At 36.0% G+C, this 15843-nt stretch overlaps 1 protein-coding gene across 4 annotated transcripts in view; it reads right to left on the bottom strand.

Moving 5' to 3' along the window:
- The window catches only part of GRIK2 (glutamate ionotropic receptor kainate type subunit 2), a 454658-nt gene that overhangs the window by 55492 nt on the left and 383323 nt on the right, over positions 1–15843 (bottom strand). The gene's annotated exons all lie outside the window — the stretch shown is intronic.

Below are 15843 nucleotides of genomic sequence, written 5' to 3' on the forward strand. Positions count from 1 at the left end.
CCTAGAGAAAGATATTAGGTAAGAGATAGCTAATATAACTCATACTAGCTTGCCATTCAGAAATTGACTACTAAAAGCCCTAAAAATGAATATGTCTTTTCTGCTTTAATTTTCCCAGAATGCAAAGAACTCTTGTGATAGGAAGAGAGAGACCGTAGTTTCAGTCAAAGGAGACAGTGATTTGACACAAAGTGATGCTGTGCAGCTACAGAGGAGTCATTTCCTTCTTTTCACCTCATCATCTTTAAAAAAAGATATTACCTTCCCTCATCTTTGTAAAACACAGTGTTTAAGAGATCATAACCACTGGATAAACCGAAGGTATTACAAATACTGGACATTTTACATTAAATTTGCCCAATCTGTTTAATCATATTTTAATTTTAAGATGTATCAGAAAATGTTCAGTAATGTTAAATCTTGCTTAGTAAATAAGATGCAGAAATACAGCATGAGAACTAGTGTAATCACACTTTTAAAGAAATATTTCATATTTTAGTGTCAGCCTTAAACATAACTGCCATCAACTCTGGTGGAGATACTAAACAAAGATTGACAGTACAAACCTTTCTGAAGTGTATAGTGCAGGCTACTGAATTTGTTTTATGCACAACAGAGAATGTTTTATCTGAAAATAAAAAACCAACATTTTATTCATGAAAACAAAACCACAAATGGTTTTCCTCTGTGTTTGGAAAACTACTCTGCAGACTCATGTGGCTAAAATATACAAGCTGGAACAATCAGAAGCATCAGAAGCTCATCTGAAATTGAAGCAAAGAAAATACACTCCAAAACGTACATATTGCTGCTTGTGGTTATGACTTTGTCATTCATACTGACAGAGACAGGTGCTGTAATTTACATTATGTTTCCATCTTCTTTCACTGTGTACAAATCAATCTGGTTAATCAATTTATATACTCCACCAATGAAGTGTATCATTTTATCTGGGTTAGTTCACCATATTGTTTCATCTAACTGGAAATCACTGTCTGGAAATCCAATCTAACTTTAAATCAACCAGAAATTATGTCTGTATAAGATAACTTGTGGTGACATGATTTATCATGCTTGTGTTCCCTCAGTAATGCTGAAGACAATGCAGAACAGTAGGAAAGCTGCCTATGCTTTGCAACGTTTGAATTTCACTGGAATCAAAAAAGAGAACAAACTTACAGGAAAGATGGAAATGAAAAGGTTAAGCAAATCAAGAAACTCATCTACCTGGTACATAAAATGGTAGCTCTCACAATGTCATTCAGAGGATATTGTCAGTGACATACTCAGTGGTCACAGATTACAGATCATTAGAAGATAACGGTGCATGTCAGGGATCACAAAAGGGAGCATGGCAAAGCCTCTAAGTTAGTCTAACACTATGTACAGATGTGAGGCTGGAAACAGAAGGAATCATTGTCGTAATGTGTTACTGCTCTATCCTAAAGCACTGGTTAGGAAAGACAAATTTATGAGCAGTGAGACTGGACAACAAGGTTAGAAAAATATCAGGATGTTGAATGAATGCCAGAATAAACAAGGATCAGAGGACAGGGAAGCAGACCTCATGATACAAGACAAGAGTGTAAAAATGCACAGCAAAAATGTGCCAGGCAAATTCTGACAGTTTTCTACAAAAGCAAAATTACAGATCTGTTAATGGGGATTTTTATTTTAATGGCAGCATCCAACTTCTCTCCTGGCTTCTAAAAGCACTTGGGTCTCACAGACCATGCCTCAGCTTTGCTTCCAACTATGCAACATTTAAACTCAAAAGAGGCTGTAGTAACAAAGGAAACATTAAAAGTAATTAAGATTAAATTTTGAGGAAAAGTGGAAAAAAAAAAGTCAGAGGTCAAGTTCTTATATAATTTAAGAAAGCATTCTCGACCACATAAGAATTAAACCATGATAATCATTACGTTAAAACAACCCTAAAGATTCCCAATGCTACTACACTATGTTGTGACACTGCCTGTAACAGCTATGTGACTTTTCCTGAGCCTTGCTTTTTACTAGGCATAGGCCACTTTTCTTAAATTTGCTTGATTCATCAATTTTTTTAAGGCCAAAGGAACAATTATGAACATTTATTTTGATCTTCTGTAATATACAGACTATGAAATGTCACTTTCTAATTACTTCACCAAGCTTATCACTTATGTGTTTGCACTGACAAAAAGAATGATCTATAACAAGTGCATTCATAAAGACCCACCTATATGAGCCTTATCAAAGTGCCCAACATGGTCTTTCACAACATCCTTGATGACATGCTTGTAGGGTATGGACTGGAAAGATGGAGCACCTACAGATGGAGAACTGGCTGAGATGTTGATCTTGAAGGTGGTAGTTAGTAGCTGAAGGCCAGATTGGCATCTTGTCATGAGTGGAGTGCCTCAAGGGTCAGTTCTAGACCTGAAACTATTCAATATCTTTGTAAACAGTTCGGAAAATCGTATTGAAAGCGCCCTCACCAAATTTGTGGATGATACCAAACAAGGTGGAGAGGTAGATACACTGGAAGAAAGAGATACCATGCAGAGAGACCCCAAGGCCGGCAAATAAGTATAACAGAAGCTGCATGAGGTTTAGCAAAGATAAACACAAAGTTTATCCTGGAATAAAGTAATCCCAAGCATCTACACTGGCTGGGAATTGACTGGCAGGAGTGTAACTTGACTGAAAAGGACTTATGGATCCAAGAGGACATCAAGCTGAACATAAGCAAGTAGCCCATCCTTGCAGCAGGAAAGCAAACTGCAGGCTGTTTCAGCAAAACTACAGCCAACAGAACAAGGGTTATGATTAATCCACAATATTTGGCATTCGCCAAGCCACACCGTTGTGTCCAGTTTTGGTACTCCAAATTCAAGAAAATGTTAAAATTGGACAGTGTCCATCAAGGCGATCAGAGGGTTAGAGATTTTAACCCTCAGAGAAGGGTTAGAGGTTTTAACATTCAGAGATTGTTGGAAATGGTGTTGTTCAACCTAGAATGGAAGCCTTACATAGAATCTAATCTTGTTCTTCTATTACCTAAAGAGAAAGTTGAGAGAAGTTGAAGGTACTCTCTTCACCAGCATGCATGGTGACAGGGTAAGACACAACAGCCCAAACTGCTGAAGGGAAATTCTGTGTGGATGTAAGAAAAAGCTTCTTCACCTTAAGAACAACTAATCATTGGAAGAAGTAGCCTGGAGAAGTAGTGGAATCAGCTCACTGGAAGTATTTGAGGCAGCTTAACATGGCCCCACATAAGCTAATCTAAGGCCTTGCTTTCAATCAAGAAAGCAGATCTCCACCATCAAAAGGAACAGATCTCCAGAGGGCGTTTCCAATTTTTAGTTTTCATTGATTTCTACGATTCTTCATCAATATGAAGTTACGTACAGTAGTAAGTGTTTCTGGAGACTCCAAATTTTGAAGATTGAGCAATTTCATGAAAACAAAACAGAACAATTTCCTGTTTGGGGGGGAAAAAAAACCCAAAATGAAAACAAACCCCCAAACCATTGTGGGTTTATGTAGTTTATATATCAAGCCAAAGGCAAGCCCATTATTAGCCAGGGAAATGTGCTTTCCTGTCTTTTTCACCCTTCAGTTCTTCGAAACCCAAGTAAACTCATCCCAATTGTTTCAAACATACCCCTTGGAAATCCTGAACACCAGTACGGAAATCCAAGCTGAGCTATTCATGTAATACATTTATTTTATTAATCCCTTATTCTTTATTTGGTAAGTTTAACATTTTGTTTTGACACGTGCCCTAATTCTACATAGCTGCAAAGTAATCTAGAAAATGCATTTCTGATGTTCTTAATAACAGCAAAAGCACTAACATGTCAAGATTTTCCCCTAAACATAGGACAGCTAGATGTCAAATTTAGGTGAAGTACACATTATAGACCACTCTTTCATGGATTATAGATGTTCTAGCACATTTGGGATATGTCTCCAGTATTTTAGGCCACAGAGGATTAGTATCATTAATAGAGAGATAAACAAATTTAATTAATTGAATTAACTGAAAAAGCATTTTAAATCAGAGCATGACAAGATTAAAGCTGAGAGAACTAACAAAAAGCCTAAGGTAAAGAATGTTTTAGGAATTCTGTAATTCTCCTTGAGCATTACAAATGGAGGGAAAATCAAAGATAAGGCTTTCTGAAAGAATTAAATACTTGCATAAATGCAAAAAATTGTAAATAAAAAATAAATTGCTTGCTTGCTTTCTTGAACTGTCACCAAATGGAAATTTGTAAAGGCTGATTGCTACCATTCAAATAACAATGCTATCATTCAAATAATTATCAATGACCAATGATATGTTTGTTTCCCTTGCATTTTATGTACTTTCTTGTTTGTTTTATTTATATCTGTGTACACTGATCCAGCTCTCCCATTTCTTAATACTAATCTGAATTCTTTGGAATAGGTAGTGTTTTCTCCAAACTGCTCAGCATTTCTGAAGTGGACAAGTATATGCAAATAATGATAAATATCAGAATCAGCTACATGAATCAGAATGGAAGACTTCACTTCAGAACTTACTAATTTTTAGCTTTACACAGGATCGTACATGTCCTGTTTCCAGATATTTTGTTTTAAATAATCCATTTAAATTTGTTTTAATGACCAAAATTTCTCGTTTCTGGTAAGCCTTGGTTAATTCTATGGTCCAGAAGTAAGTGCTGGTTTTTGAGGCAGCAGAAGTAGTATATTTACCGATTTTGACATAGCTGAGTATGTAAAATGCAATTTGGTCTTAATTGCATAGCTGCACCTGATGCCTCCATAACATAATATGATACCACAGACATTCCAAACTCTGCATTCACATATGTGTAGTGCACAGTTTTAAATCATTGCTATAGGTTAAGGCATTGCTTTTACAGAGCACCATGCTAATCACTAGCATCTTAAGTATACTGAAAATATTATACATTCCTCCTCCTGTGCTGGACAGAAGACCAGACTTAAATCACCTATCACCCAACAGATACTGTGTCAATTCAAGCGAACTCCTGAGTATCATTTGTTTCTGACCAGATTAGCAAGTAGTTATAAAGATGACCTTGATTGTTTCCTAGATCTATGAGACTGGAATTTTTCTCAGCTATCAAATAAAAGTGAAAAAGACACTCTCCTTTTTATCAGACTGGTCTCATTGACTCTGACCCTCTGACCTCACGGCATTTCTTTTCATCTTCTACCACGTGCCCCTCCCCCCCCCCCCCCCCCCCCATTTTTCCCCCTGACTATTTTTTTTCAGAACCGCTGAGTCCTGCAAACCCCTAAGTGAACCAGCTGATTTAGATTTTGTTGTGTCAGCATAAAAACAATAAAACCAATGCATACAGCATTCTCTCCTCCATAACGACAGTTTTCATGGTCCATAGAGCACAAATGAAAAAGGTAGGAAAGGTGTTTCTGCCAAGAACAGAGCCACAAGGAATGAAAAATGCAATGCTCAGAGAAAGACATTTTTACTCATGTCCTGATTTTTACTCATGTCCTGATTGTGCTGAGTTTTTGTTTTAAAACCCAAATATTTTGAACAAGCATTAAATATTTAAAGTAATTTATGGGTAAAAAAATCCAAACACTAATGCTATTGAAATAACTTTTCACTATCAGCTTTGACCTGGAAATAAGTAAGGATTTTATAGCTCCAAAACCACTAATGGATTTCAGAGAACTTCCTTGCCTTTTACACGAGAATAATTTACAGTCCTCTACTGAATTATAACTAATATCACAATGGTTCTTTCTGTAAAATACTACAGAAGATGAAAAGTGTGATATTTTTCACACTTCTGTAAGTTTCTTCCTTTATAATTAGGAATAAGACATTAAACAAATTTAATCGGTTTCTGAAGCAGATCCTGTTTTCTGCATGTTCTGTAAAGGTAAGTCAAATTCTGCTCACTCTGCCTGTTTTCAGATACAAACACAGTACAAAACGCCATACTTCATTTGCACTGCATCTGAAAGCAATCTCCTTTTCCAAAAGCAGTGAGCATATTGATTCATCATTGGAACTGAGCATGAAGTTCACAAATACTACTTTAAATATTTACCTCTAATAGAGTAAGAATTTGTCACAATGCCAGGATTTTAACAATTCTATTCTCACAGCATCTACATTGGCATAGAAGATGTTTGTGCAATGTTCAAAGCAAATCCAATATGCACTAGACCGAAAACACTCTGTTACTGGTGTGATTTGAAAGAAACTTATCAGTCAGCATTAGAAATCAAACTCATAGCATTCAAGATCTCTTTGAATGAGGAGAAGGGATACAAATCCCACTAACTATTATTTGCCAATTTGTTGCCCAAAACAATTAGGAATAAATATTGTCTTGCTATCTTCACAGGTTTTAAAAACTTAACAGAAGTTCAAATTTCACTTTTTTTTCTTTTGGCACCTATCAAGTGGCAGCTTTAGCCTTGGTTATTGCCTGTAATGATAGTCATCAAAATCAGTATAGTGGCAGAGATAGATTGTTTTTTTTTCCCCCAGTAAATTCCCTCATCAGTTCTGTTGCCAAACCTAACAAAACTCTGAACATCCAAATTACCCAATAATTTCAAGTATTTCTTTACAAAATAGCTCACATAAAATATTTGCCAGCTATAGATTAGCATAAGCCACCACTGAGGTATTCTGCAGTGGGATTTGGATTTAGTATTCAGTACTTTTTTATTATAGCAAGTAAATTACCAACAATGCTGGACCATATGTGCTAGCTAAGAACAGCTGAGTCTTTCTCTGTACTTGTCTGACCTTGGTCACTTGAAAATTGGAGTTAATTCAGGCAAACAGGATTGATGCCATATGTAGTTCATATCAAAGGTATAGAGAGGTGGTAGGATACTGATCAAAAGAACTGTTTGTTCGCAAATCTGTTAGGTCTTAGAATTATTCTGGCAGTTTTATCTTGAAACACTTGTAGTCTCCTAAATGACATACTTGAGAAGATAAGCAACGTAACACTTAAGGAGCTGCTTTCCTCCAACAATGGAGAGATTTAAAAAAATAATATTTTTTAAAAGATCTGGGATGAAATGCTACAGTAAAAGACACAGGAGTTTTTCAGCCAAACTGTTGATGAAGAGATATATCATGAAGATTTTATCTACACATAGATAAATTTACATGAGTTTAATTAATGATCTGTACAGAAAATATGAGCAATGGCAGTTATAAGATGTAGTTTTGAGTGGTTTTTAGCACTGATACATAGAGATCCTACCCAACTTTTCAGAAGCTGATGGGGATACTGTAGCACTGACAGTCTAAAGAAAGAGTAAGATACAATTCATTTATCTATTTGCATACCGCAATTTGGATATCTGTAATAGATGAATACAGGCAGTGTAAACACAGCTAGTAATGAAATTTAGCAGAGAAAGAGATATTGTATAGCTTATAAAGACTATATTATGAAGAACTTATGAAGTTCTACAAAGGCTCTGCTTTATTTACAATTTGGAACTGCCAGAACCTTCAAGTTTATGGCAGAACAGAGGGGAAAGGATTCTCTTTCCAGTGTTATTAACAGGTGTATTCCAGTTTTGCCAGAGGGAAATGCTCAAAACTAGTGGAAATAAAAGTTACGGAATTTCCAAGGAAAGAAAATGGAGTGTTTTCTGTTAGATAATAGACCAAATTTAGCCAAAGACTATTCTATTCTAAGATTTCCCAGGTTAATTCTGTGTGAACTATTTATTAAATTATTGCTTATTAAAAGGTCTTAACAGATAAGGAATTGTGCAGAACTATTTGGGTGGGTGGGGGGTGGGTAAGCAGAGAAAAATGCCATCTTGAGTAGGATTATTGTATGTCGTCTTCTGAAACTACTGAATCCAAAATTCCAATATTTTATATATTTTTGCAGTGGAAAAGCAAAAGCAATGAAAAATTAATGTACTACATTTCCACTGCCCTATGTTCAAAATCTACCTGAGAAAACATGTAGTTTCCAGTTTCAGTAGAACCTTGGCTATCTTCTTTAGGAATAGGTTTGATTGAACTTTAAATTGCAAAAATAATTTTAATTTGAGCACATTTGACATTGTCTGTAAGAACAGATAGTTGTTTCTGTGACAACAGTAAAGTGGTCTATCAGGTCTGCACTGGGAAGTGTCCATCATATAGTATGGCCTGAGCATTGCAGCCATAAAATTATGGATGCTCTATTCCTGTTAGTTCACCTGAATTCTTGGAAATATCATGGTGAAAAGTACTGTAAGCTCTTATTTTTTCCCATTTTCAGCATTTTCTGTGTGCACTTCTGATGCAAACATAAGTCCAACTGTAGTCTTCCTAAACATTATCTTCAATGACAGAAATCAAAGTTAAAATTATAATAACATTAAGCCATATTAGCTAGAACAAGGAAATAAGAAATTAGGCTGATGTGACCTTCCCTCAATCCTTACCTTTAGTTTTGGGTTTTTTTTTTACATGAGCATATATGGCGGGTACATATCCCACTAGAGGGATAAAGTGAAACTTCATCGACAAGCTAAACACAGTGAATTCAGAGATCATTTCAGTCTCTCAGAAGTACACAGATCAAATTTCTACAAGTCAAACTTCCATTACAAAGCTAGGACAGTACTCTGATGTTTATTATTTACAAATTAGAGAAGGATATAAGTGACAAGTATCTGCCTTACTTTCCTCAAAACCTGAAAGTTCTTCAAAGTTTATTAAATACTTGAGAAAAACAAAAAAAACAGAAATCTGATTCCTGTCTTACAGAAAATCTTGGTATTTCAGCAATTGCTGACACACAATTGCAATGAAATGTAGAGTAAGAAACTGTGAAGTCAAGATTAAAAAAGCATTACATAATAATGAATTAGTAACAAAGTAGAGTGACAGGGAAAAATAGGAGAGAGCAAAATTCTATACTGATGTTGCTTGGAAGAAAAATGAAGAAAATAATAAAAATTAAAACATAATAATAATAATAATAATAATAATAATAATATTTTTCAAGTAATTATTTTTTTATAGACAGTTCCTGAGCTGGCACAAAAACTCTCTGTGGTACTCAGCAAGATCACTCTCTGTGAGTTCCAGAGATGCCTTAACGATATTTTAGTATTTCTAACTAAAAATTTCTACTAATTCCCACAGTAGAAGACTTTTATTATTGACTAAAACATTAATTTACTTTTATGTATTTAAAGCTACACATGGGAAAAACAACTACACTTTATTATCTATGAATTTTTAGGTCTACAAATAATTTTATCCAACAACAAAATGCTTCAAACATGGCTTGAAATAGTTACTCTGTGGCATGTGACATCTGAGTTCTGAAATACAATCAAGAGAAGGCAGAAATATTTGACATTATATACTGACATGCGTTAGAGGAAATCCACGTGCCATCACAGAAATATTGTATGGGCTGGTATGTCATATATTAACTCAACTAGGGAATTTTATGGAAACTAATTTCTAAAAAACTATTTTAGAAACCTTCCATGAACAATAACAAAATATTAGCAAATTAATAAAAATTAATATTGCTTCTGACTGACTTCATGTTCTGCTGTTTATATGTATCACATAAGACTGAAAACAATGGCAACAAAAGTAAAGTGAAAGCACAGAAAACTAATATAATTTGTTCTACATTTTATACCATACCATCTACATTTCCATGTAGTTTGACAAAAATGAATAGTTGCACTGATAGATCTTGTGATTGTATTTTGACACATTACTGATGCCATTGCCAGTGTGTTATTGTGGTTATTGTTTCAGGTGACCCTTTACTACTTACAGTCAGGATTGCAGAGATCACCTACAAGTCTGAAAGCCATTGTGCTGGGAAATGTGTTGTAGCCACACTGCAAACCTCATTTCTCTGTGTATTCCCAGAACAAAAGCAGCCAAAGCAGTGACAGTACAAGCAGCTTCCAACACAACAAAGTGGATGAAACTTTTTGGGATAGTAAGGGAACCATTTCGTCTCTATTTTGAATACTGGTCACCTGCTGAAGTTGCTTAAAATGGTGCCAGTTAACACAATAGGTGTTTCTAATGAGGACCTGGGTCAGCATTTGGACTGATACACCATTAGTTCATTTTACAATAAACAGCTACAGATAAGTGATAAGCATTATCTGTCAGCAATACAATTAATAAAGAAAAATAACTTCCTTTGAGGTGCATAGCTTCATAAACATCTTTTAACTTTAGTCATAAGACCTTATCAACTACTATTGTTTTATCTTGCAGTAGTTAACATCAGTAGTGTGCATCAACAAAATGCATTCAATATAATTTATCAAATGGGGAAATATGTTACAATCTTATTAATTTGCATTTATTTTATTACAATTTGATTTTGTTTTAGGTTTATCTGACAAAGTTGCATGGAACCTTCCAGGAAGGTACCAGTTTACTGATGATCTCTGGGAAGAGTATATTCATGTTCATCATGACAGATGTGATACCATCTATTGATTAGCACACTCTGTCTGTTCAGATCATCGCAGTATCTGCTGTAATTCTATGATTATTTTTTTCTCTAGCAAACTTAGTCTATAGCTAACTTTATCCTATCAGAATGGATAGTAATCAGATATATGGTAACCCTGACAGTTTTTTGACTTTAAATCCAAAGAGCTAACTCAGAAATTATTAAGTTTAAAGAAACAGCAAACAAAAATTTTATACACAAGCCACAGTCCCATATCCCTGGCATTTTCTTTGCATTATAATCAGTCACCATTTGATTTTCTCATTTTAAGTAAAATGCAATAAAGAAAATCTCAGTCATTTCCTAATTTGCTCTTCTTACTCCAGGATTGCATAATCACACAGCATGATTCTTCTGGTTTTGTCTTCTATTAACTAGTATCCTAATGGACTTGTATATTCTTCACTATTAAGCTCTGAAAAAGCTTGAGCAACCTATAAGCCCAGCCGACAAGTAAGCACAACACAGCTGCTCACTTCAGTCCCCCAATGAGATGAGGGAGAGAATCAGAACAGTAAAAGTGAGAAAACTCATGGATTGAGATAGTTTAATAGGTAAAGCAAAATCGACACACAGAAGCAAAGCAAAACAAGGAATTCATTCACCACTTCCCATGGGCAGGCAGGTGCTCAGCCATCGCCAGGAAAGCCAAGCTCCATCACGCGTAATGGCTACTTTGGAAGACAAATGCCCTAACGCTGAACATTCCCCCCTCCTTCTTCTTCCCCCAGCTTTATATACTGAGCAGGGCACCACATGTTGTGGAATATCCCTTCAGTCAGCTGGGTTCAGCTGTCCCGGCCATGCCCCCTCCCAAATCCTTGTGCCTCCCCAGCCCCCTCGCTGGTGGGGTGGGTGGTTTGAGAGGCAGAAAAGGCCTTGGCTCTGTGTCAGCACTGGCTCAGCAAGAACAAAACATCTCTGAATTACCAACACTGTTTCTAGCCCAAATCCAAAACACAGCCTCATACTAGCTACTATGAAGAAAATTAACTCTTTCCTGGCCAAAACCAGCACAAAGCCATACCCTTAAAACAATTGTCTACCTTGATTTAGAGGCCTAAAGATTTGAAAGGTGTAATCTTCCATTCCAGGAGGAACATTGCTGACACTGAAGCTGGTAAGGGAAGAGAGAACCGGCTTGTCATGTGTTGTTAATGCAGTCACTGTCCCCTTCCTGAATGGTCTTTTGTAGATTTCTTTCAAGCAAGGCCCATCAGATGCATTAATTCAAATGGATATAGAATGTGCAAGGAAAATTAAAAAATGGAGGCTAGTTACTGTTCTGTGAGAGGATGGCACACATACCATTGTCCCAGATTACCACAGCAATCACAGAATCACAGAGTTGTTGAGCTTGGAAGGAAACTGGAGATCATCTACCCCAAAATCCTGCTCCAAGCAAAGTCTAGCAGAGCAGGTTGCCTAGGACATTGTCCAGGGTTTGAATATTTCCAGGGATGGAGACTCCACAGGCCCTCTGGGCAACCTGTTTCAGTGCTGGATGCTCACAGTAAACCCACAGTTTTTTCTTATTTTTAAATGGAATTTCTCATATTTCAACCGAAGTTCACTACCTCTTCTTCTTTCACTGAATGCTACCAAGAAGAGCCTGGCTCCATCTTCTTTACACCCTCCCATCAGGTATTAATAAACATCAATCAGTACCCCCCATCCCCAACCTTTCTTTCAGGGAAAACAAACCTAGCTCTCTCAGCCTCTCTTCTAATGAAGGATGATCCAATCCTTTAACACACTTTGTTGCTTTGCATTAGACTCCTGTCGGTACAACACTGTTTCTCTTGTACTGGGGAACTCAGAACTGAATGCAGCACTCCAGATGTGTCTCACCAGTGCTAAAGAGAGGGGAAAGATCACCTTCTCTGACGTGCTAGCAGTCTTCTGCCTAATGCAGTCCAGCTAGTAAGCCTTCCAACCTGTATTAGTATATGGGGTTATGACATCCCAGGTGCAGGTTTTCGGCATTTTCTTTATTGACCTGCATGAGTTTCCTGCCTGCTCATTTCACCAGCCTGTTGAGGTTCCTCTGAACAGCAGCAAAACCATCTGGTCTATCAACTACTCCCAGTTTTGTATCATCTGTAAACTTGCTGAGGGTCTACTCTGTCCTATGATCCAGGTCTTGAATGATTCTGTGTGAGACCCAATATTGACCCTGGGGGCATACTGTTTGTGACTGATCTCCAGCTGGACTTCAAACTATTCATAACAACCCTTTGAACCTGGCTGTTCAACCAATTTTCAATTCTCCTCACTCTCCACTTATCTGGTCCATATTAAATTAGATAAACACCCTTCACCAAGGATACAGAAGAACAATTTCTTGTCCTTCCCTTGTGTTGATCTCTCTTCTAAAATCTAGTAAAGTGATTTAAAATAGCTTATAAGAAAAGTCTCTTTATACTACTTATACTGCTTCGGAGACAAAGAGGATTTCTGCTACACTGAGGAGACATCTTGTATATATACACCTATTTTTCCTACATCTTCAAATACAAAAAGGAAGCATTTATCTCCATCACCACACTGGTTTGGCTTGCTAAGTATAGTGATTCTGTTTGAGACTCCATTCCCTCTTATTTTAGTTCCACCTCCTCTAAGGTTTGCTTTTGTTAGATTGCTAACATTTTGAGAAGACAAAACAGTATCCCTGCTGCCCCCAACATATAAATAGAAGTAAATCATTGAAAAAAAATCTTTTTTTTTCCTATATAAAAGTTAATAAAATCAGTCTTAGAAAGCTCCATTTCCCTGTTGAAAACCTAAGTTTTCATAATTCTGTTTGATCTTTCCCTAGAATTTTCCTTAGCTCTCTTCCTATTGATTAAAAAAAAAAAAAAAAGGTTTATCTTAATATTCCAGTCTTTAGTGCCTGTCTTAAAAAGCTTTACTGAGAATTCATTAAAACTTGCCTACTGTGCCTTAGCAACCTGAATCTGATACTGTGACCTATATGTCTCACTTTAAAATTTCAATCTGTTTTAAATCATTAGCTTAGTTGGTTGGGGTTTTTTCCATTTTCCTGCACCAAAATACTCCTTGTTCACCTCAACTGTTTTGACCCTCACTATATAGTATGAATACTGCCTAAAGCAGAGATGTGTTAAGTGTTTGCTTTGACCAGCTTATTTTTCCACTTTGTTGGTTTTTTTTTTTTTATTATTATTTTCTTTGAGTCTTTTTTTATATGTATGAATTTATTTTGGGCTGGAAGCTGACAAGAGGCTTATGGCAATCTTATTTTCTCCCTCTTTAAACAGGCTTTATCTAAGCAATGCCAAATATCATAGCCGCAGTGCAGTATCTTTTCTTCTGAACTGCAGGGCAACCCATTTACTTGAAGTATCAAATGATGGAGAAGGGACTAATACGAGCTCATGCATAAATTTACTTGTCTTTGGGATTAACCTTCTGACCTCCTTGAAGACAATGATTAAGCTATTTCTTACTGTCTACACAGTTGCCCTAGGCTGATTTACAGGTTATAAGTTATTCTGCTTCTTTGTTTTTATCATTCATTAATACAAACACACAATGCTGAGAAAGGCACTAGAAAGCTAGCAAATCATACTCATCAATGGATATAAAATACATCAGCTCACTGAAACCATCTTATTCTTTAAAAATGTTGCTTAAGTATCTTGCAAGCTAGAATTAATTTTTATTTGGTTCCCCTGATTCTAATAATCACTCAGAAATTGATACTAAAGTTATTGTCCTTTTAATACTTGTTTCTAAATAAATTAATTATACTTGTTTTTTTGAAGTCTCAGGATCTTCAATTTCTGATAGAAAATTAAAATTTTAAGCATTTGCAGGAAATGTTCTACCTTTAAAATTAACATCTAAACCAATGAAAGACTACATGCTATGTATTTCAAATATTAATTGTGTATATATTGCACCCATTACATAAAATTGGTATAGATACGGAAGTTTCTAAAACAAAATGTCTACAAGTATTTTATATCTGTGAGAAGCTGTATGTGGAGGACACTATTATTTTCCAGCTGTGCAATATCAAAAATTTACACCTAGGTCAGAGATCTTTAACAGAACTCCAGCCTGAGCCGGCTAGTTTGGAATGGAGCGCAAACAATGGTCGCAAATAACCATCAGTGAGAAATAAAAGATACATTTTTATGAAGACTCAAACATAAATATTATTGACCTGTTTACATGATATTTGCACAGGCAAAATGTCTGCTACCATTTCTAGATTATGCTTAGGGTGCTTGATTGAAAGACATTGACTGTATTTCTCTTTTCTGCTAAGTGTTTCAGTAATTCATTAGAAGACTTGTGCAATACAGAAAATCATTTGTATTAGAAAACCATGTCCATATAACCAGCATTCAATTCTTGACTCTGGTGCAAATTGACTAAAACATTATAGTGGATTAATAAAACAACTCTCATTCATTCATAGAATCATAGAACAGTTTGGGTGGGAAGGGATCTTCTAAGAATATCTAGTCCACTCCCCTGCCATGGGCAGCGACCTCTTCTACTAGACCAAGTTGCTCAAAGCCCCATCCAACCTGACCTTGAACACTTCCCATGATGGGGCATTCACAACTTCTCTGAGAAACCTATTTCACTGTCTCACCACCTCATTTTAAAAAAATGATTCCTTGTGTCCAATGTAAAAAGGCCCTGGTAAAAAGCCTCTGTTTTTCTTGTAAGCTCCCTTTAAGTATTTAAATGCTGCACTAATGTCTCCCCAGAGCCTTCTCTTCTCCAGACTAAATAACCCCAATTCTCAGTCTTTCTTTAGAGGAGAGGTATTCCAGCCATCTGATGGCTTCAGTGGCCCTCCTCTGAACCCCTTCTAAAAGGCTCATGTCTTTCTTGTGCTGTGGCTGAAAAGATACCATCAGAAACAAGACATAAAGAAAGGCAATCAGAAACTGAAATAAGTTGAAAGAAGGCTTAGAACTCCAAGAAGATAATTGCATTTATGGAAAAATGAGTTTGTGAACATTCTTTACTCACTGATACCTTCCTCTAAGCAATATAAGAAATTATTTTATAGTGACAATCAGAGACAAGACTACGTTGAAGTAGCAGTATCTATCTGTCCAGGTACATCCAGATTTGGAAGAAGGAATTTTTTCTTAAAGAATCAGCTACAATAGTTTCTCTGAAGCATCCTTGGTGTTCATGACCCCAAATGAAGAATATTTTCAAATGATCAAATTGAAGCCTTCAGCTTGGATAGCTTCCTGATTTTTTTTTTAAATTATCAAACGTTCTTAGAAAAAAATCAATATGGTCAACTTTTCTATTCAAAAAAACCCTGAACTGA

This window comes from Falco punctatus, assembly GCF_963210335.1.
Source record: "Falco punctatus genome assembly, chromosome: 5".
Lineage (NCBI taxonomy): Eukaryota > Metazoa > Chordata > Aves > Falconiformes > Falconidae > Falco > Falco punctatus.